The sequence below is a fragment of the Equus quagga genome, chromosome 3 (genome assembly GCF_021613505.1).
Source record: "Equus quagga isolate Etosha38 chromosome 3, UCLA_HA_Equagga_1.0, whole genome shotgun sequence".
NCBI classification, from domain to species: Eukaryota; Metazoa; Chordata; class Mammalia; order Perissodactyla; family Equidae; genus Equus; species Equus quagga.
Genome location: NC_060269.1, coordinates 8,848,741 through 8,869,306, shown reverse-complemented (window position 1 = coordinate 8,869,306; position 20,566 = coordinate 8,848,741).

The following is a 20,566-nucleotide window of genomic DNA, read 5'->3' as shown; positions in this document are numbered from 1 at the left end:
GGAAAGACTTACAACCTAAGTCTTCCAACTAAGCTAAATTAGCCTAGTCAATCATACCACTATGTTTGGTTTTCTTGGTCATAATGCAAATTAAGCCTGAACTATGGTTGGAAGCAAAAATGATCAAGCTGAGGCTGTCCTACTTTGCACACATCACAAGAAGGCAGGATTCTTCGGAAAAGACAATAATGCTGGGAAAAGTAGACGGCAGCAGGAAAAGAGGAAGACCAAGTATGAGATGGAGTGACTCCATAAAGGAGGCCATAGGTATGAGTCTACAGGAGCTGAGTAGGGCTGTTGAGGACAGGAAACTGGACATTATTCATTTTTAGAGTTGCCAGGAGTCGGAGCCAGCTTGACAGCACATAACAACAAATTTATTGCTAACTGAACTTACTTTGTCTATTTATTTGTTTTCTGTTTATTTTTGTCCCTTCATTAGATTGAAACCTGCATTGGAGAAGAAGTCTTGTTTGTCTTCATTGCTATAGCTCCAAGAGGAAAATTTGAAAATGGAAGATCCTCAATATGTAACTGTCGAATGAATGAGTAAAAGAATGGCCAAATAGAAGTGCTTTTATGTATATTTTTAGTGAAAAGCATCAGGGCACACAAAAGCACATGGTTTTATTTGCTGAGCTTTCACTGGGGAGATGGCCTGGTTTAAATTCTCTGCACTGTGGGAACTTCAGTTGTGGCATCTGCAACACCTGATTAAACACATGGGTAACTCCTTCAAGGCAGGACCGGGTGCTGATAATACATGTATTCCCCAGCACCTCGCACGGTTCATGGCATTAAGTGGAATAAATTGAGTGAGGGATTACATAAATGTAGCTTGATTCTCAAACTCAGATGCTTTATTTGTTTTACCTGTTTACCTGATTCTTAATAGCTACTCACTAGATAGGTGCTTTATATCCTTTATCATATTAATTCCGTTAGAGAACCCTTTGAAAAAGATTATCATCCCCATTTAGACGTGAGGCAAGCTGTACTTAACTGTCAGCTTATTAGAACGTTGACAGTTATCTCAAACTTTCCTAAATACTTCCCAATTCTCTTCACAGCAAATAACTAGTATGTAACATGAATCTGTTTTTAATATCTAAACAAATCTACAGAGATTTTTGCTATACATCTAACCTATTGTCTTTTTTTTTTTTTTGAGGAAGATTAGCCCTGTGCTAACATCTGCTGCTGATCCTCTTCTTTTTGCTGAGGAAGACTGGCCCTGAGCTAACATCCATGCCCATCTTCCTCTACTTTATATGTGGGATGCCTACCACAGTATGGCTTGCCAAGCGGTGCCGTGTCCACACCCAGGATCCGAACCAGTGAAACCCAGGCCACCAAAGCGGAACTTGCAAACTTTAACTGCTGTGCCACCGGGCTGGCCCCTATTGTCATCTTTTATTGTCATGTAAAAAATAGCTTTATTTCTTTTTGTGACTGTAAAAACTAATATAGCCATTATGAAAAAAAAAAGTCAAATAATACAGAAAATATGGAGAAGAGAACACAGCCTAAAATCCCATCTTAAATATATAAAAAATTTTACATAAATGGAATCAAATTGTATATAATAATTTTCTTCACTTAGAATTATGTTATCTGACTACTTTTACAAAAAAAATTTTAGGGGCCGGCTCTGTGGCCGAGTGGTTAAGTTCGCATGCTCCACTCCGGCAGCCCAGGGTTCGGATCCTGGGCGTGGACATGGCACTGCTCGTCAGGCCACATTGAGGCAGTGTCCCACATCCCACAACTGGAAGGACCTGCAACTAAGATATACAACTGTGTACAGGGGGGTTTTGGGGAGAAAAAGCAGAAAAGAAAAAAAAAAGATTGGCAACAGTTGTTAGCCCAGGTGCCAATCTTCAAAAAAAAAAAAAAAATTTTAGGCACTATCATGTATCCTTGGATATATTGCACAAGTGATTTTTGAAATCCAGCGGAGTCAAACCTATTCTGACATCATTCTGAAGTATTTCAACTAATCTAACTCTACTAAAATCTAATTGGGTTTATTTTGCCAGGTTTAGAGTCACATAGGCCTTCTGTGTGGCATAAAGTCCTCGGAACTCTTGCACATGGGAATTACGTGCATATTTATTCAATAAGCCACAAAGAACTGAAGCAGCTGCTGTTTCTTTTTTCCAAATGCTTTCTCTTTTCTGCTATCTTTCAATTTCTGAGAATGACATTTTTCTTTTACCAAGGATCAAAATAATGAAGGTACCATTGGTTCCTCCTTCCTCACTCCCAAAATTCTTTTTTATTTTGTTTGCCAATGTCTAATGCTAAACCTTGAGAAATCTGAACCCAGACTATTACGATTCTTATATATATTTTACCCACTGCACCCCATACTGTATATCACATCGTTATCAGACAAATCCCCCTAAGATATCCAATTTTTATGAGACTTAAGCATCTTAAGCAGACGTTCCAGTTCTTCCACAACCCGGCTCAACCTACTCTCCAGCCCTTCTCCTCCTCATGGGCTCTACACTGCATTCAGACTATCCTGCACAAGTTTTCTTTCATTTAATACTCCTTCTAGGAAAAATGTTCTCTGTTCTAAGTCTTTAGTACCTTTTAACATTCAAATAGCATCCTCCCCTGGAAGCTTCTCTGACTATCCTGTGTAATGTTTCTACCTAATGCAGGTATCTCCCATAGAATTCATTCATTCCAAAAAGGTATATTGAATACCTACTATGTGCCAGACACTGTTCAGAGTACTGGGAATATATCAGGGGATAAAATGGACCAAATTCTCTGACTTCATGGAATTTGTGCTCTTATGAATATCTTACGGATATTGAGACAATAAATATACATAATATACAAAGAACTTGTAGAATATGGTATAATGTGATAAATGTTATTTTTAAAAATTGAGAGAGAAAGAGATGGAATCAGGATTGCCAGCGCTTCCAGCAATTTCTAAGAAAATGAAAGTCTGTCCTAGGGTTCGGTAAACTTGTTCTGTAAAGGACCGGACTGTAAATACTTTAGACTTTGTGGACCATGTGGTCTCTGCCATAACTATCCAACTGTGCCATTGGAGCACAAAAGCAGCCTTTAGCACAAAAAGTTCAATAAAACTTTATTTATGAACACCAAAATTTGAATTTTGTATAATTTTCATACATCACAGAATGTAATTTTTCTTTTGACATGTATTTTTCAGCTAAGGACGTAAATGCCATTCTTCCTTTGTGAGCCATACAGAAACAGGCAGGGGGCCAGACTGGCCCATCAGTTGCAATTTGCCAACTCCTGTGTCGACTGTTGAATGGTGGGGATTAGTAAAGACTTGAGGAAGATAAGGGAGTGAGCACCTGGGTATGTAGGAGTAGAGTATTCTGGATGGAAAGAACAGTCATTGCAAAGGTTCTGAGACATGGGCAAAGCTGATGTGTTTGAGGAACAAACAGTAAGCCAGCATGACTGGAGCAGGTTGAGTGAGAGACGGGTGGGAGATGAGGGAGGAGAGGCAAGAAAGGTGAGACTGAATAGCAGGTCACGTAAGGACTACGGCTTTGACTCTGGATGCAAAGTTGAGTCACTGTAAACTTTAAGCAGAGAAGTAACATGATTCACCTACAATCACAGATGACAACTATAGCTTCTTAGACCTGGAAGAAAGACATCTTAGAAGATTGTCCATAACCCCAGCCTGTCAAATAGGTTTAAACTCAGAGAGTTTGACTGGGGGGCTGTGTTGGCGAAGGCTCTGAGACTGCGTCCTGTCTTAGCCAGAAACACTTCTATCATCAGTTAGTAATGCCTGATCAGGTGTGAGGGCTATTGGTTGCCATGCATTGTGGTGCTCATCTAGTCTAACCTTCACGTTTTCACCACTTGGACACACTGGGCTTCCAACAGGATACATGATTTATTCAATATTATCATCTAATTAGTGGCAGGACTTCTGATTCCCAGATTAGTGATCTTTATTTTATCTTGGTCCTTCCCCTTTCAGTTTTTACGTGTAGGGCAGTGATCAATACATATCTTTCCTGGAGAAGCTGAAAAGATACTAAAATCAAAAGCTGTTTGGAGATAAGGATCACCAATGCAAATTTTATTCCCTTATATATACAAAACACTTAACAGTTTCTAAAGCACTTTGTTTTTATCTTCTTTGAGCCTCAGGATGGCCCTATGAATCCTTAATAATCCCATAAAATTGGGATTTGAACATGGAAGAGCAGGCCCTCAGGGCAGCTCTTATCTTGATCTGCCTTTGCCTGTGATTGCAGAGATTTCTTTTTTTTAACAATTCCATCCAAAAAATTTAGGCTTAAAATTATTACCGAAGTTATTTCATAATTATTGCTAAAATACTTCTTAATGCACTTAGAGCGAAAGTCAGGAAGAACCAAAGCTTCCCAAATGTTCAATGATGAGCTTCAAACAGCCATTCTTTCCGTGCATCGTGGGGAAGAGGGGGCGGGGTTTGTGCCGCGCGACTGTGATGACTAATGAAATTTTTATTCTTTTCAATAAGAAGAGCTTTAACAATTAGGCTGTGTTTTAATGAAATGTTCGTTTGTCCAAACTCTGATTCCTGGTCCATCAATACCTCTTTGTGAGAGGTACATCCCTAAAACATGCCTTTGTCTTGAGCGGAATGCCACCAGAGGCGTTCAGTGCAAGGACTCTCAGTAAGGCGGCCTGAAATGAACAATGGCCTTCAGAACAGCTCAAATTAAAATGTATATATATTTTTTCTGTACCATGTGCTATTCATTACCTGACTAAAAGATTACCTAAAACAATGAGGAGTAAAACTTCACATTTTAATATGATCCTAGTTATAAGCTAAACATTTTTTACATCCTCAGCATCCGTGTAAAGGACATCTGGAAACTACTTTTTTGTTGCATTAGTTTTAAAGGATTTCAGTTCAAAGCTATCTAGCCCATACTTTCCTAGCAATACTTGCAGTTTTGTATTTTGATAAGGTGTTCACTTTTTCCCCTTATGTTTCTCATGCAGCTGGAGCCCGTTGGGATCTATTTCAATTACTTTCTTGTTCTTGTACTCCTTCATCTCTTCTCATTAATACTTAACACTTAGGGAGAGCCAATAAAATGTTGGGTCTGTATTAAATATGACCTTAGTCATGAGTGGGCTCACGTTTCCAACATGATAGGAGAGAACCTTGTATTTATAAGAATGCGTGTAGTGCAGAGAATGGAAGCAACATGATGATAATCTTGGCCACCTACATCCAACTGTAAATCGATTCTGGTTCCTTTCAGAGCTTGAGATAATTTCAAAAGGCCACTGATAGAGCCAAAGGGGGTCATTTTGCCAGGCGTGGTACTGGGTGAGTAAAGAGCTATGGAGACTGTCAAGCTCCTGGAGATGGAGGGAAGTGAGGCACAGTCAGAACTGGAAGCGGTGGAGAGCAACACAGCAACAAGAGTCCATGACTCTACTCATTTCATTTTCTGCTGTTGTATGGTCAACCCATGGGTCTATGGACACCTAATGAGCCTTTGGTCCCCATTCTACTATCTTCTTCATCTTCCAGCCCATGTTAGAGCAACTAATGGGATGCTGGAACCATTGGGCCTATTTTTTTTCTCATGGACAATGCTCATGTTCTGTTTTCCTGCTCCTGGAACAAGAGTCCACTTTTCATGACTGGCTAATTTCTAACACACATACACAACCAAATTCAGTGAAAATCTCCTGCTCAGGAAAACTTCTCTGGTACCTACATTCTGAATTAAATGCTCCTCATTTGAACTCTTATGGTACCTTGGGCACACTTCTATTCTTACATGATTATGCATACTTCTAACGTATAATTATGTGTACTTTTTATTTTTCTATGTTTCTTCTAATAGGTTATAAACTAACTGACAATAGGGAGAATACCTCATTAAAATGTATATCTTTAGGGGCCAGACTGGTGGCCTAGTGTTTGGGTTCACACACTCCGCTTCGGCAGCCCAGGGTTCACAGGTTCAGATTCTGGGTGCAGACCTACACACCACTCATCAAGCCATGCTGTGGTGGCATCCCGCATACCTAATAGAGGAAGACTGGCACAGATGTTGGCTCAGGGACAATCTTCCTCAAGCAAAAAGAGGAAGATTGGCAACAGATGTTAGCTCAGTGCCAATCTTCCTCACACACAAAAAAAATGTATATCCTTAGCGCCAACCACAGTTCCTGGAGAGTGCTCAGCACTCTATAAATGCTTATTGATGATTATTCTTCTTTCTGAAGAACAGAGGCGTGATCATATTTCTCATTCCATTTTTTGCCTCTTTGAGTTTTTTTTTACTGTTAGCAAGATGTTCTAGGTGAAAGTGAAATAAAAATTGAGGTGCTAGGTCTTTATAGAAGCTTATGCAAAAGTGGAAATGATTCTAAAATTATAAAAAATGATTTGTTGCCTTTATCAACATGCAGTATATGTTAGCAACATCATCCATAAGAGTTAATTGGGATGAAAAATTACAACAGGTTAAAACCATCCTGTCTTAGCAAGATCTTTTGTAAACCTTGTGTAAAATATCATGCCAGGCAGAATTGAGCTAAACAAGGAAAGTATTTTATTTTCAGAGGTAATTTCCTTAGAGACATTGATAGAATAAACAGTGCCTGCATATAATGATTTATATGGTCCTGAGAAGCTCCCAGTATCTAAACCTGTCTTTTCCTCTGCCTACCACAGTGTTGAAATCATCATGCATTCTTTTAGTCTAATGTTGTTTCTACTAGGAGAGAGAACACTGGAATGTTGTCATTTCTCCCTTGTTAATGCCAGTGAGAGCTCTCTACTCACTGCTAAGAATTCTGCAAGAAGAAGAGCAGCAGACAAGATGTGCGCTAAATAGAGAAATGAACAAAACCACAGAGTCTGAAGTTTCTGTCTTAACAGCACTAGCTAGAAAATCTTTGAGAGACAGTCTCAGTGCTCTGGGGGCTGTAACTGGTTATTTATAAAATAAAGGGATTGAAACTTTGAGCTTTATAGTTCCAAATTTCTAAGAGATATTTACCAGCTAGATTTTATAATGTTTGAGAGAATAAAATATAGAACCAAGACAGGCAAGAAGAAACACTTAAAGCTAACAATTTGGAGTATGGGATAACGGGGTTAAGGTTAGTGTCTACTAACTTCACTCATTTCACAACTTTGCTTAAAGCTGGTAAGAGAGAAAAAATGTGGAATTACAGAAAATTGAATGACAGGTGCAAAGGGATGGCCTGAGAGCAATCAGAATCTTGAAAGATTTCTGGAATAGTACTTGTAAATTGTGACTAATGGAAATGAAAGAAAATTAAATGCTAGTGGAGTTCAAATTTTACAAACACATTTACCAGCTGCCTGAGGTTTTAGTTACAGAAATCTGTACCAAAGAGTTCATTTTACATAAAATATAACAATAATAATAATTAATAAATGTTAGTTAGTTGATATGTACTTGCTAAGTACTCATTTTATCCTCTCCACCATCCTATGAGGTATATATTATTTTTATCGGCATTTTACCAGTAAGGAAATTGACACACAGGAAGGTTAAATGACTTGCTCCAAGTAAATGGTTAAGCGCATTTTGAGGCAGTCTGACTCCAAATGAAAGTTGAACTCTTATCCATTAAGCTAAAGTACTACACTGATAAAAAATTATCTTAAAATAGATCAAGGCCAGCCCTGGTGGCCTAGTGGTTAAGTTTGGCATGCTCTGCTTCAGGGGCCCAGTTTGTTTCCTGGGCATGGACCTACACCACTCATCTGTCAGTGGCCATGCTGTGGCAGTGGCTCACATAAAAAAGAAAAAGAGGAAGATTGGCAACAAATGTGAGTTCAGGCGAATCTTCCTCAGCAAACAAAAAAGCAGGGGTCAAAAAGTGCTTTACAATCTCATCAGTGTTTTTAAACGTGATGATCTCGGGGGCCCGCCCAGTGGCGCAGTCGTTAAGTTCACACATTCCGCTTTGGCGGCCTGGAGTCCACCTGTTTGGATCCCGGGTGCGGACATGGCACTGCTCATCAAGCCATGCTGTGGCAGTCATCCCACATATAAAGTAAAAGAAGATGGGCACAGATGTTAGCTCAGGGCTGATCTTCCTCAAAAAATGAAAAAAAAGTTATGATCTTGGAATGTTGTTAAACATGTGGCAAGTTACTTCATCCACAAGGTGTCTGCCCGTTCCTTCCTGTGCTGCTAATAAGCATCAGTAGTTATAACATGCAAGGGGAAAGGCAGAGTTTACTCTGACGACAGCCATCCTGTCCTCCACCCATTCCCATCCTGCCCCCCCCCCCCCTTCCCCTCCTGCCGGCTAAAGTGGTCTTCTTGAGCTGCTTCAGCTCTGCAGCCTGAAAGCTCTCCTTATCCTGCTAAAAGCTAGCCAGACCAGGCCCAAGTGGACAGGCGTCTCTATGTAGAAAAGTGAGATGGATGGTATCTCTGTGTTTCTCCACGTTCCCCAAGACTCCTGATAACTCGATTTATGTTCACACAGATAAAGAGGTTATGCTCTCTGATGTCAGAGATTTAGGTCAAAGGCAGGCAACTCAACTCCCAGAATGGGTTTAAGGCTCAGATTATCTCAAATAGCCATTTGTCACCTTTCTTGGCTTTGCAGTAACACATATTTGGTTTTCTTTTGACAAAGTATAGAAAATTAAAATATCAGGAGAAATATCTAATTATTTAAAAATTTACTGAAAATAAAATTCACAAATAAAACATTTTTAAGGTACTCATTCACCACACCACGATAAAACAGTCCTTTAAAATTCTATGATTTTATGCCAGTACATTTTGAGGGTGCTTTCATTATGTTTCAGGAATGAAAATTAAAGAATTATGGAGCTGAAAGGTACTTACACACTCTAATCCTGTGCCGAAGATTCAGAGAGATTGTGAATTTCCATAACCTTAAAGTCTCCCAGTTCCCATTTCCATGTCCATTCCATTATACCTCATTGTCTTGGAATTTTCTCAGCACAAAAAGTTAAATAGTGACAGGCGTTATCACATAATCTCTATTAGACCACTTGAACTGTCAGATGGCAGGGTGGCATTTTAAAAATACAGTACTCTCTCTCATGTCAGTCACCTGTCATCCATCACATCATTTCTGACAGTGAGATTAACTTGGTGTAACTTCATGAATACCCTTTCAGAAAGCCATTCCTGAGAACTTTTTACTTTAGGTTTGATTAGAGTCAGTTTTATATATGTCTTTGGGTCACATTGTTCTATATGCCCAATCTTATTGAATTTCTATCTTACAGACCATGACAGTATCTACTATTTCATATAAACCTCCCTTTAGTGATTTGCTGCCCAGTTTTACAAAACACTTACTAAATCTCTTTTTCTTGGACAAGCCATGTCTCCCTGAGATTTTTCGTTACAGTTATTTTTTTCTCATTTAATCTGTGAAACACTCTTCCATTCACTTCCCAAGCAGGCACCCACTCACGTTTCCTCATGCCCAGAGTGGTGCCTAAATGGGAATCTTAGCTCCAAGCACGTGCCTAAATACATGTGTTAATCGTAAAGCTATAGATAGGTAATTGCTTTGGCCACCTTGGCAATTGCCTATTTTAACATGACCCAAAGTCACTATTCCCATAGACTTACCAGAAGATCTCTTTTGGGCAACAGGATCCTTTCTCTGTCTAGAGCTTCAGGAGGATGTTTCAGAGATTAATGGAGCTCCTGTATCCTGGCAGCTTGCTTAAATTAGGCAATGTAGTGATGACATGAGATACAAGCCACACCTTAAATAAGTCAGGTAGCTCTGCCAGCCCTGTCAAATGCAAACCCAGCTGAAGTGGAGTGTGTGCAGTGGGGTTTTGGGGACAAGGAAAAGGACTCTTTCTCTGGGGTGTTTCTTCACCTGCTTGTACTTCTGCCTAAAAGCCCACCTCTAAGTTTTACTATTTTGAGCTAAGCAATAGATATGTGTTCATCATAGCTGCCTTTACAAGGTGTAATAGTGAATGTTGCAGTCATTAAAATTAGCTCTCTTTTGTTTGTTACACCTTTTTCAGCATGGTAACTCAAAGTAGCTTCTGACAGGTGACATAGTATAAGGGGGATAAATGAGAACTAAGACAAGAGAACTGGGTTTCTGGGGTGTAAAATATGATGGAGAAGAGAATGAAGATAAATGGGAAATGAAAAACTGCCATAGACAATTCTCACTTTGAAACTTTGTTTAGGACTATGTTTCTAGAACATATTAGAGCACAAGCAAGATGTAGGTGTTCCCTGCAGAACCTGTAAGTTGGCTGTAGGCATGTCCTTGGGCATACAATTTGGGGCTCCCGTGAGGCTGTGTCTGAATTTCCAGAAGCATGCCAGCCCAGGAACAACTTCCCTCTTGTCCCTTCACCATGGATTCAGTCCAAAGAAGCCGAAACATATTTTTCTTCTAAATAGATTATTAAAAGGAATATGTGCTCTTTGAAGTCCATTTAAGATTTTATGCATTCTTATATACTTCACACCGCTTAGATATGTGGCCACAACTGTACTCAAATGAGTTGGACCGTAAGATCATCATGCAACCAAAGGATGTTCTTCATCCTGAAGAAAGATGAGCAGCTTACTAACAGCGCCGTGGTACATAGATGGCTCATTATAAAGGTGAAAACCACCAACTGATCACCATCTGCCATGTAGTTATAATAGAAAGAAATAGATTCAAAGTATATGAACCATGTGAAGTGTAAAGAAGAATATTTCACGCATGGCGGGGCTGACTGCAGCTCCCTTTCTTTGTGATTCGACAATATATGACTTAAAAAGTTGCTACTGAGTAATTTTTTTCAGGAAAGGTAGTTCATTAACTTTTATTTTTAATCATCATTAAACTTCTGAACTGCCAAGAATTGCTTCTTAGAATTTTGTAATAAGATTACCTATTTTGTCAATGATGTGATGTCAGCCAAGTACAGTGAGGTAAAGGAATATGAAAAAAAAATGTATGTGTTTAGTTTTTCCACATCTTTAAGCTAAATATAAAAGCAGAGAGTTGCTGATAGAGGTCCGATATACTCTTAGATAATCTAATCTCTGGATCTACAGAGCTCCAGAAATTCTCTGCTGGGAGAGGCCCTACCACTCATCCTTCTAAACTTTCACATAGTTTTGTTCTAAGTCTAAAAGGGTTCCAGCTGAGTATACTGGTGTTTGACTCACAATTTGCTGTTGGTTAGAAAGATGTATTTATTCATTGGGGTGGGGAGGAGGATCATCCTCCCTGATTCTACTCACACCCTCCTACACACACAAACACACACACATTCCTTCTCTCAATCAAATTCAAATGAAATTTAGAATTTTCCATTCAATATGCTTTCCTTATTATTTCATGCTTTTTCATCTCTTTGTGGAAGAAAAACATCTGCTCTAGTTACTTTTGAGTTACAAATTCAGTAAAACATGTTTTTTCACAGATGTAATAATTTAAATTTCTAAATTCTATCTGAGGACCATGGATTGTAAAGCAATAAATTGAGGGAGAAACAAAATTGAACTGGTTTTTGCATCCAAAATATTTGCCTTGAAGCTGTCCCCACACCTGACTGGACCCACAGCCGTGATGGGAGTAGCGGTGGGTATCTGCGTGGCTGGACAGCGTCCTCACTCAACTTTGCTTATAAGCCAGGGTGATTCTACTTTTAAACTTAAAGGAAATTTTGAATTATTTCTTGATAAATAATATTGGTTTCCTTCCTCAGAAGTCATGTTCATCAAAGAATACTATCATAGCTAAGAAGACATGATCGATAAATTTACAAACAATAATCCAATACTGAATTCATTTTTTTTCTTTCAAACTTATCTAATTCAAGTTGGGATAATTTCTCACATTCAGAATGACAAAATAAATGAAAAATGTCAATGTTTACAAATAGCGTGCCAGAGACTATTTGTCCTCTAAAAACAGTTCCAGAGCATTAAAACCATAGTTCGTCACTCAACCAGAGCTACTCTTTCTCACATGCCCTTCAACCAGAATAAACACGTGAGTGAGCTCTCACCAATGGAACGTGAGCAGAAGGGACTTGTGCCACCTCCTGGCTGGGCTTTATCACACTGCGTGAGTGCCCTTTTGTACTCTCCCTCCTTCCCACTGGGCGAAACTGGACATCTTGGTGACCAGCTTCAGTATACAGATGAAGACAATGCCCTGGAGGGTAGGAGCAGAGCCCAGCTAGTCAGGGTCTCTGGATGATGTCCTGGAGTCCAGCCCATTTACTCTCTGTGGACTTTTTACATGTGAGAGAGAAAGAAACTTCTATCTCTGTTTGAACCATTGCGTTGTTGGACCTCTTTGCTGTAGTCTTCACCATAAACTAATACAAATGGAGACAATATAAATCTATTTGAGGCTTTTTTCCCCCTAGAGTAGGACATTTTGTGTTACTAGAATTGAACATAATTCAAGTGATTAAGTTGGGAGAGCCCTATACTTTATGTATTTATTAGTTTATGTTAACATTTTTGGTTATAAACAAGCAAGATCCAGAATTAGCAGAGATTTAAAAAAGCCACTGCATCAGTATGAAAAAAATGTCCTGTAGACAATGCAGTTGTTTAACTGAAGGTTTTCTGCTTCAGTGAGAAAATATGTTATAAGAGTGATATGGGGGAGAAGATCCAAGATGGCGCCGTGAGTAGTCCTCTTTGTCTCTCGCCCTTCGAGTCTACAATTATTTGGACACTTATCGCTTGACAAAGGATATCCAGACAGCATCTCAGGATGTCTGAGACACCCACGCGACTATACATCGGAAGGCGGACGGACTTTCCTCCGGGAGGATGTGGAAATAGGTGAAAACTCTCCGACCCCGACGGGCAGCCTAGTACCCGCAAGCGGCTTTCTTCCAACGGACGCCCCCAGAGGATCCACACACATCTAGGGCAGGAGCGAGAACACAACAGAGGAGCGACGGTGGAAACAGGTGACCAGAACCCTACCTAAACCCCCCACAATTACTCCTAAATGCAGAGGGAAACTTTGGAGTTGCACACCTGAGCCCGCGGGGAGAGTCTCTCCCCGCCATTGGCGGGAAGACCCAACCTGGTGCTTGGGGCGCCCGGAGGGTCCCAGAGAGAGTCACGGAGGGTACGGAGGTCTCCCAGCTGCTGTTGCCCGCCCCGTGGGACTAGGGATTGCCGGAGATCTCAGAGAGGACCGGGGCTGGGGGAACTTTCAAAGACCGGTTCTGCGACCCGGAGGGGAAGCGCCGGAGCTCCGCCCGGGCAGCAGACAAAACTCTCTGTGTGCCGTTAGCAGAGGGGCCATGCCGAGCATTCACGGCTTCGGGAGAGGCCCGGAGAGAATCCCAGAGGGCGGGGCGACCCCCAGCTGCTGTTGCCCGCCCTGTGGGGCTAGAGATTGCCAGAGATCTCGGAGAGGACCGGGGCGGGGGGAACTTTCAAAGGCCGGTCCTGCGACCTGGAGGGGAAGCGCCAGAGTTCCGCCAGGCAGCAGACAAAACTCTCTGTCTGCCATTAGCAGAGGGGCCACGCCCAGCATTCAGGGCTCCCGGGAGAGGCCCGGAGAGAAGCCCAGAGGGCGGGACGACTCCCAGCTGCCATTGCCCGCCCCGTGAGACTAGGGATTGCCAGAGATCTCGGAGAGGACTGGGGCTGGAGAGAGTTCCAGAGACCCAGCTTAGTAGCCTAGGGGGAAACCCTACAGGCTCACAGCAGCCTTAGGGAAAGCCTCTGCACAGCACCAGTAGAAGGCACCCAGCCGCCAGCCACAAGGCTGGAAGACCCCAGGGCAAAAGCAGCATAGCTAGGTGTACTAACCACAGACTGTAGAAGATGCCAATAGCTCTCCTGCGACCCATAGAGGACAAGTGAGATTCGGTGGGTGCCGACAGCAACGGAGCGACAAATATAAGTGATCCCACCCCTGGCCGCTGGAAAAGCCCATAAACCGTTGCAGAACCCAAGGAGAGAGCACATCTAGGTGGGCTGCAACAGTAGGCACCTGCAGCCTGAAGCCCCCCTGTGACGGCCCCCACGGCAGAGGAGGGAATCCAAAGGGCCACTGTGGCTACGAAGAGGGGCCCAGGCCCAGTTAGCAACTACGGACAGGGTTCCTGGTTGGTGAAGTATAAACAGCTGCTCCCCCCACCGCAGCAGCTGAAACAAGTGAAAGGAGCAACTAAACTCTATCTCCATGCGGAGGCACAAATCAACAACATCAAGCAATATGAAAAAATACATTAAATCTCCAGAACAGAAAGAAAGTAACAAATACACAGAAAACAATCCCAAAGAAAATGAGATATATAACCTAAATGATGATGACTTCAAAACAGCCATCATTAAGATTCTCAATGAGTTAAGAGAGAATTCTGACCGACAACTCAACGAGTTCAGGAGCTATGTCACAAAAGAGTTTGATACGATAAAGAAGAACCAAACAGAAATATTGGAAATGAAGAACACAATAGAGGAGATTAAGAAAAATCTAGATGCTCTGAACAGTAGGGCCGATAATATGGAGGAAAGAATTAGCAATTTGGAAGATGGCAATATAGAATTGTTGCAGGCAGAGGAGGAGAGAGAAGCAAGACTTAAAAGAAATGAAGAAACTCTCTGAGAATTATCAGACACAATTAGGAGATGCAACGTAAGGATTATAGGTATACCAGAGGGAGAAGAGAAGGAGAAAGGGGCAGAAAACCTATTCAAAGAAATAATGGCTGAGAACTTCCCAAATCTGGTGAGGGAGATGGATCTTCAGGTGACAGAAGCCAATAGATCTCCAAACTTTATCAATGCAAGAAGACCAACTCCACGGCATATAGTAGTGAAGCTAGCAAAAGTCAACGACAAGGAGAAAATATTAAGGACAGCCAGGCAAAAGAAACTAACCTACAAAGGAACCCCCATCAGGCTATCAGCAGATTTCTCAGCAGAAACTTTACAGGCTAGAAGAGAGTGGAATGATATATTCAAAAATCTGAAGGACAGAAATCTACAGCCGAGAATTCTCTACCCAGCGAAAATATCCTTCAAATACGATGGAGAAATAAAAACTTTCCCAGATAAACAAAAATTAAGGGAGTTCATTGCCACAAAACCTCCTCTTCAGGAAATCCTCAGGAAAACCCTCATTCCTGAAAAATCCAAAAAAGGAAAGGGGCTACAAAACCAAGAGCAGAGGAGATAAGTAGAAGGACAACAACAGAGAGTAGCAGCTCTGCATCAGAACAGATTAAACCATGGGACGTCTCAATAATCACTCTAAATGTAAATGGATTGAACTCCCCAATCAAAAGACACAGAGTGGCAGGATGGATCAAAGAACAAGATCCAACAATATGCTGCCTCCAGGAAACACACCTCAGCCCCAAAGACAAACACAGACTCAGAGTGAAGGGATGGAGAACAATACTCCAAGCTAATAATGAACAAAAGAAAGCAGGTGTCGCTATACTAATATCAGACAAGGTAGATTTCAAAGCAAAACAGATAAAGAAAGATAAAGAGGGACAGTATATAATGATAAAAGGGACTCTCCACCAAGAAGACATAACACTTATAAATATATACGCACCCAACACAGGAGCACCAAAATTTGTAAAGCAACTCTTAATAGAACTAAAAGAAGACATCAACAACAATACAATAATAGTAGGGGACCTCAACACACCATTAACACCAATGGACAGAACATCCAGACAGAAAATCAACAAGGAAATAATAGAATTAAATGAAAAATTAGACCAGATGGACTTAATAGATATATATAGAACACTTCATCCAAAAACAGCAGGTTACACATTCTTCTCAAGTGCACATGGAACATTCTCAAGGATTGACCATATTTTGGGAACCAAAGCAAACATCAATAAATACAAGAGAGTTGAAATAATATCAAGCATCTTTTCTGATCATAACGCTATTAAACTAGAAATCAACTACAAGAAAAAAGCAGAGAAAGGTGCAAAAATGTGGAGACTAAACAACACGCTTCTCAACAAACAATGGATCATTGAAGAAATTAAAGAAGAAATCAAATATTATCTGGAGACAAATGAAAATGAGAACACGACATACCAAATCATTTGGGATGCAGCAAAAGCAGTCCTAAGAGGGAAATTCATCGCAATACAGGCTCACCTCACTAAACAAGAAAAAGCTCACGTAAGCAACCTCAAACGACACCTAACAGAACTAGAAAAAGAAGAACAAACAAAGCCCAGAGTCAGTAGAAGGAGGGAAATAACAAAAATAAGAGCAGAAATAAACGATATTGAAACAAAAAAGACAATAGAAAGGATCAATGAAACAAAGAGTTGGTTCTTCGAAAGAATTAACAAAATTGACAAACCCCTAGCCAGACTCACCAAGAAAAGAAGAGAGAAATCGCAAATTAATAAAATCAGGAATGACAGAGGAGAAATCACAACAGATACCAATGAAATACAAGAGATCATAAGAGAATACTATGAAAAACTATATGCCAACAAATTGAACAACCTGGAAGAAATGGACAAATTCCTAGACTCCTACAATCTCCCCAAACTGAATCAGGAAGAAATGGAGAATCTGAATAGACCAATCGCAAGTAAGGAAATAGAAACGGTAATCAAAAACCTCCCCAAAAACAAGAGTCCAGGACCAGACGGCTTCTCTGGAGAATTCTACCAAACATTCAAAGAAGACTTAATACCTATTCTCCTCAAACTGTTCCAGAAAATTGAGAAAGATGGAGAACTCCCTAACACATTCTATGAAGCCAACATCACTCTGATCCCCAAACCTGACAAGGACAACACAAAGAAGGAGAACTACAGGCCGATATCACTGATGAACATAGATGCAAAAATCCTCAACAAAATTTTGGCAAACCGATTACAGCAATACATCAAAAAGATTATACACCATGATCAAGTGGGATTTATACCAGGGACACAGGGATGGTTCAACATCCGCAAGTCAATCAACGTGATACACTACATCAACAAAATGAAAAACAAAAACCACATGATCATCTCAATAGATGCAGAGAAAGCATTCGACAAGATCCAACACCCATTTATGATAAAAACCCTCAGTAAAATGGGTATAGAAGGAAAGTACCTCAACATAATAAAAGCCATATATGATAGACCCACAGCCAACATCATACTCAATGGACAAAAGCTGAAAGCCATCCCTCTGAGGACAGGAACAAGACAAGGGTGCCCACTTTCACCACTCCTATTCAACATAGTACTGGAGGTGCTGGCCAGAGCAATTCGGCAGGAAAAAGAAATAAAAGGAATCCAAATAGGTAACGAAGAAGTAAAACTCTCGTTGTTTGCAGACGACATGATCTTATACATAGAAAACCCCAAAGAATCCACAGAAAAACTATTAGAAATAATCAACAACTACAGCAAAGTAGCAGGGTATAAAATTAACGTGCATAAATCAGTAGCATTTCTATACACTAACAATAAACTAACAGAAAAAGAACTCAAGAACTCTATCCCATTCACAATCGCAACGAAAAGAATAAAATACCTTGGGATAAACTTAACCAAGGAAGTGAAGGATCTATACAATGAAAACTACAAGACTTTCTTGAAAGAAATAGGCGATGACATAAAGAGATGGAAAAACATTCCTTGCACATGGATTGGAAGAATAAACATAGTTAAAATGTCCATACTACCTAAAGCAATATACAGATTCAATGCTATCCCAATCAGAATCCCAAGAACATTCTTCACAGAAATTGAACAAACAATCCTAAAATTCATATGGGGGAACAAAAGACCGCGAATTGCTAAAGCAATCCTGAGCAAGAAAAACAAAGCCGGCGGAATCACAATCCCCGATTTCAAAACATACTACAAAGCTACAGTGATCAAAACAGCATGGTACTGGTACAAAAACAGGTGCACAGATCAATGGAACAGAATTGAAAGCCCAGAGATAAAACCACACATCTATGGACAGCTAATCTTCGACAAAGGAGCAGAGGGCCTACAATGGAGAAAAGAAAGTCTCTTCAACAAATGGTGCTGGGAAAACTGGACAGCCACATGCAAAAGATTGAAAATTGACCATTCTTTTTCACCACACACCAAAATAAACTCAAAATGGATCAAAGACCTAAAGATTAGGCCTGAGACAATAAGTCTTTTGGAAGAGAATATAGGCAGTACACTCTTTGACATCAGTTTCAAAAGAATCTTTTCGGACACTGTAACTCCTCAGTTGAGGGAAACAATAGAAAGAATAAACAAATGGGACTTCATCAGACTAAAGAGCTTCTTCAAGTCAAGGGAAAACAGGATTGAAACAAAAAAACAGCTCACTAATTGGGAAAAAATATTTACAAGCCACTTATCCGACAAAGGGTTAATCTCCATAATATACAAAGAACTCACACTGCTTAACAACAAAAAAACAAACAACCCGATCAAAAAATGGGCAGAGGACATGAACAGACATTTCTCAAAAGAAGATATGAATATGGCCAATAGACACATGAAAAGATGTTCATCATCGCTAATCATCAGGGAAATGCAAATCAAAACTACACTAAGATATCACCTTACCCCCGTTAGATTGGCAAAAACATCCAAAACCAAGAACGACAAATGTTGGAGAGGTTGTGGAGAAAGAGGAACCCTCATACACTGTTGGTGGGAATGCAAACTGGTACAGCCACTATGGAAAACAGTATGGAGATTTCTCAAAAAGTTAAAAATAGAAATACCCTATGACCCAGCCATCCCATTACTGGGTATCTATCCTAAGAACCTGATATCAGATATCTCAAGAGTCCGTTGCACCCCTATGTTCATCGCAGCATTATTTACAATAGCCAAGACGTGGAACCAGCCTACATGCCCAGAAACTGATGATTGGATAAAGAAGATGTGGTATATATACACAATGGAATACTACTCAGCCAAAAAAAAAGACGAAATTGGCCCATTCACAACAACGTGGATGGACCTCGAGGGCATTATGTTAAGCGAAATAAGTCAGTCAGAGAAAGACGAACTCTATATGACTCCACTCATAGGTGGAAATTAGTATATTGAGAAGGAGATCTGATCGGTGGTTACCAGGGAAAAGGGGGGGTGGGGGGAGGGTACGGAGGGGGAAGTGGTGTACCCACAACATGACTAACAAAAATGTACAACTGAAATCTCACAAGGTTGTAATCTATCATAACATTAATAATAATAAAAAAAAAGAGTGATATGGATAAGAACTCCAGTTGGACTTGGTCAATGATATTTGAACTTTTTAACTATGTTCTAAGAGCAGTCATCTCCTTTAAAATGGAAATAACTATAGGGTAAAGAACTTTATTTTATTTATTCTTAAATTCTCTAGGTCTTGAAACTCTTCTTGCCCAGCAAAACAATTGTTTTTAACTTAATTTTTGATAATATGAGAGTTCTTAGTTCTTCAACTATTGCATTATAGCAGAACAGACTAATGAATAAATTAAAATATATTTATAAAAGATATTGAAAAATCTAGAAACCAATGTCCATTTAATTATGGCCAGAATTTATAGGAAGCTGGACAAAGTTCTAGTCTGGTAACATTAGGTAAGTGTCAAAAAGTTGACGAGCATGAAGCATTATTGCTACATAAGGCCAGGGAGTATTTTTTGGTGGCGCAAGCCCTGAGCTGAGCTGACAGGAATATCATGCTTTCTGGTTTAGATGATTCAGTCACTTCAAAATCTGAGTGTCTGGGCCATGCCATCAGAGAGAGAACTGCTCAGAGAAAATGGACAGGCCTCCTACAGAACAAGAGGGCAGAGGCATAGCTTGAAGGACACCTAACCAGGCCCTGGTTGTCCCACTGAGGTGTTTCTGGAGCCCAGTCAGGAAATCCCCATCTACAAGCACATCTTGGAACTTCTTGAATTTTAGCTTATCTACTCCTTGGCAACAACTTCTGACAATAAATGATGTCATTGGAAATTATCCTTTGGCTCATGCTTTTTTTCCTCATATGTGCACTGACATTAAAAATATGTAAATATTTTCCCTTTGGGGATGTCATAGTGGACATGCTATTCCACTGTCATTTCATTATCTCTTTCTCCTTCCATACTGAATCCTAATATTATTTAGTTACCTACATCTCAGCCATTTAGCTTAAGTGCCTCCTAGAAAACTCCAAGAGTGGGCCTGGTAGTTCTAATGCTAATCCCACTTGCATTTTTAGTTTTTGGCTCAGAGACAGGCATGGGAAACATTCAGAATACTGAGACTTGAACAGTGATTTTCAGGGGGCTTGTGGGAAAGTTCCTTTTCACTATTCTGCAAGAACTTCCAGAAGCCACTCTCTCTCTTACATTTGCTGCATACAAACATGCTAGTATCTTCAGTTGCCACTGTCACCATTCTAGGACCAGGTAAGGGATTAAATTAGAAGGAAGATGACAATGGAGGTCACAGCAGAGAGATAGAATGAAACTGGGGCTTGATGACATTCTTAGAGTGCTCAAGGTCAGCCAAACTCAAAGCCTGCCTCGCTTTGATTTTCAGTTACATTAGCCAGCA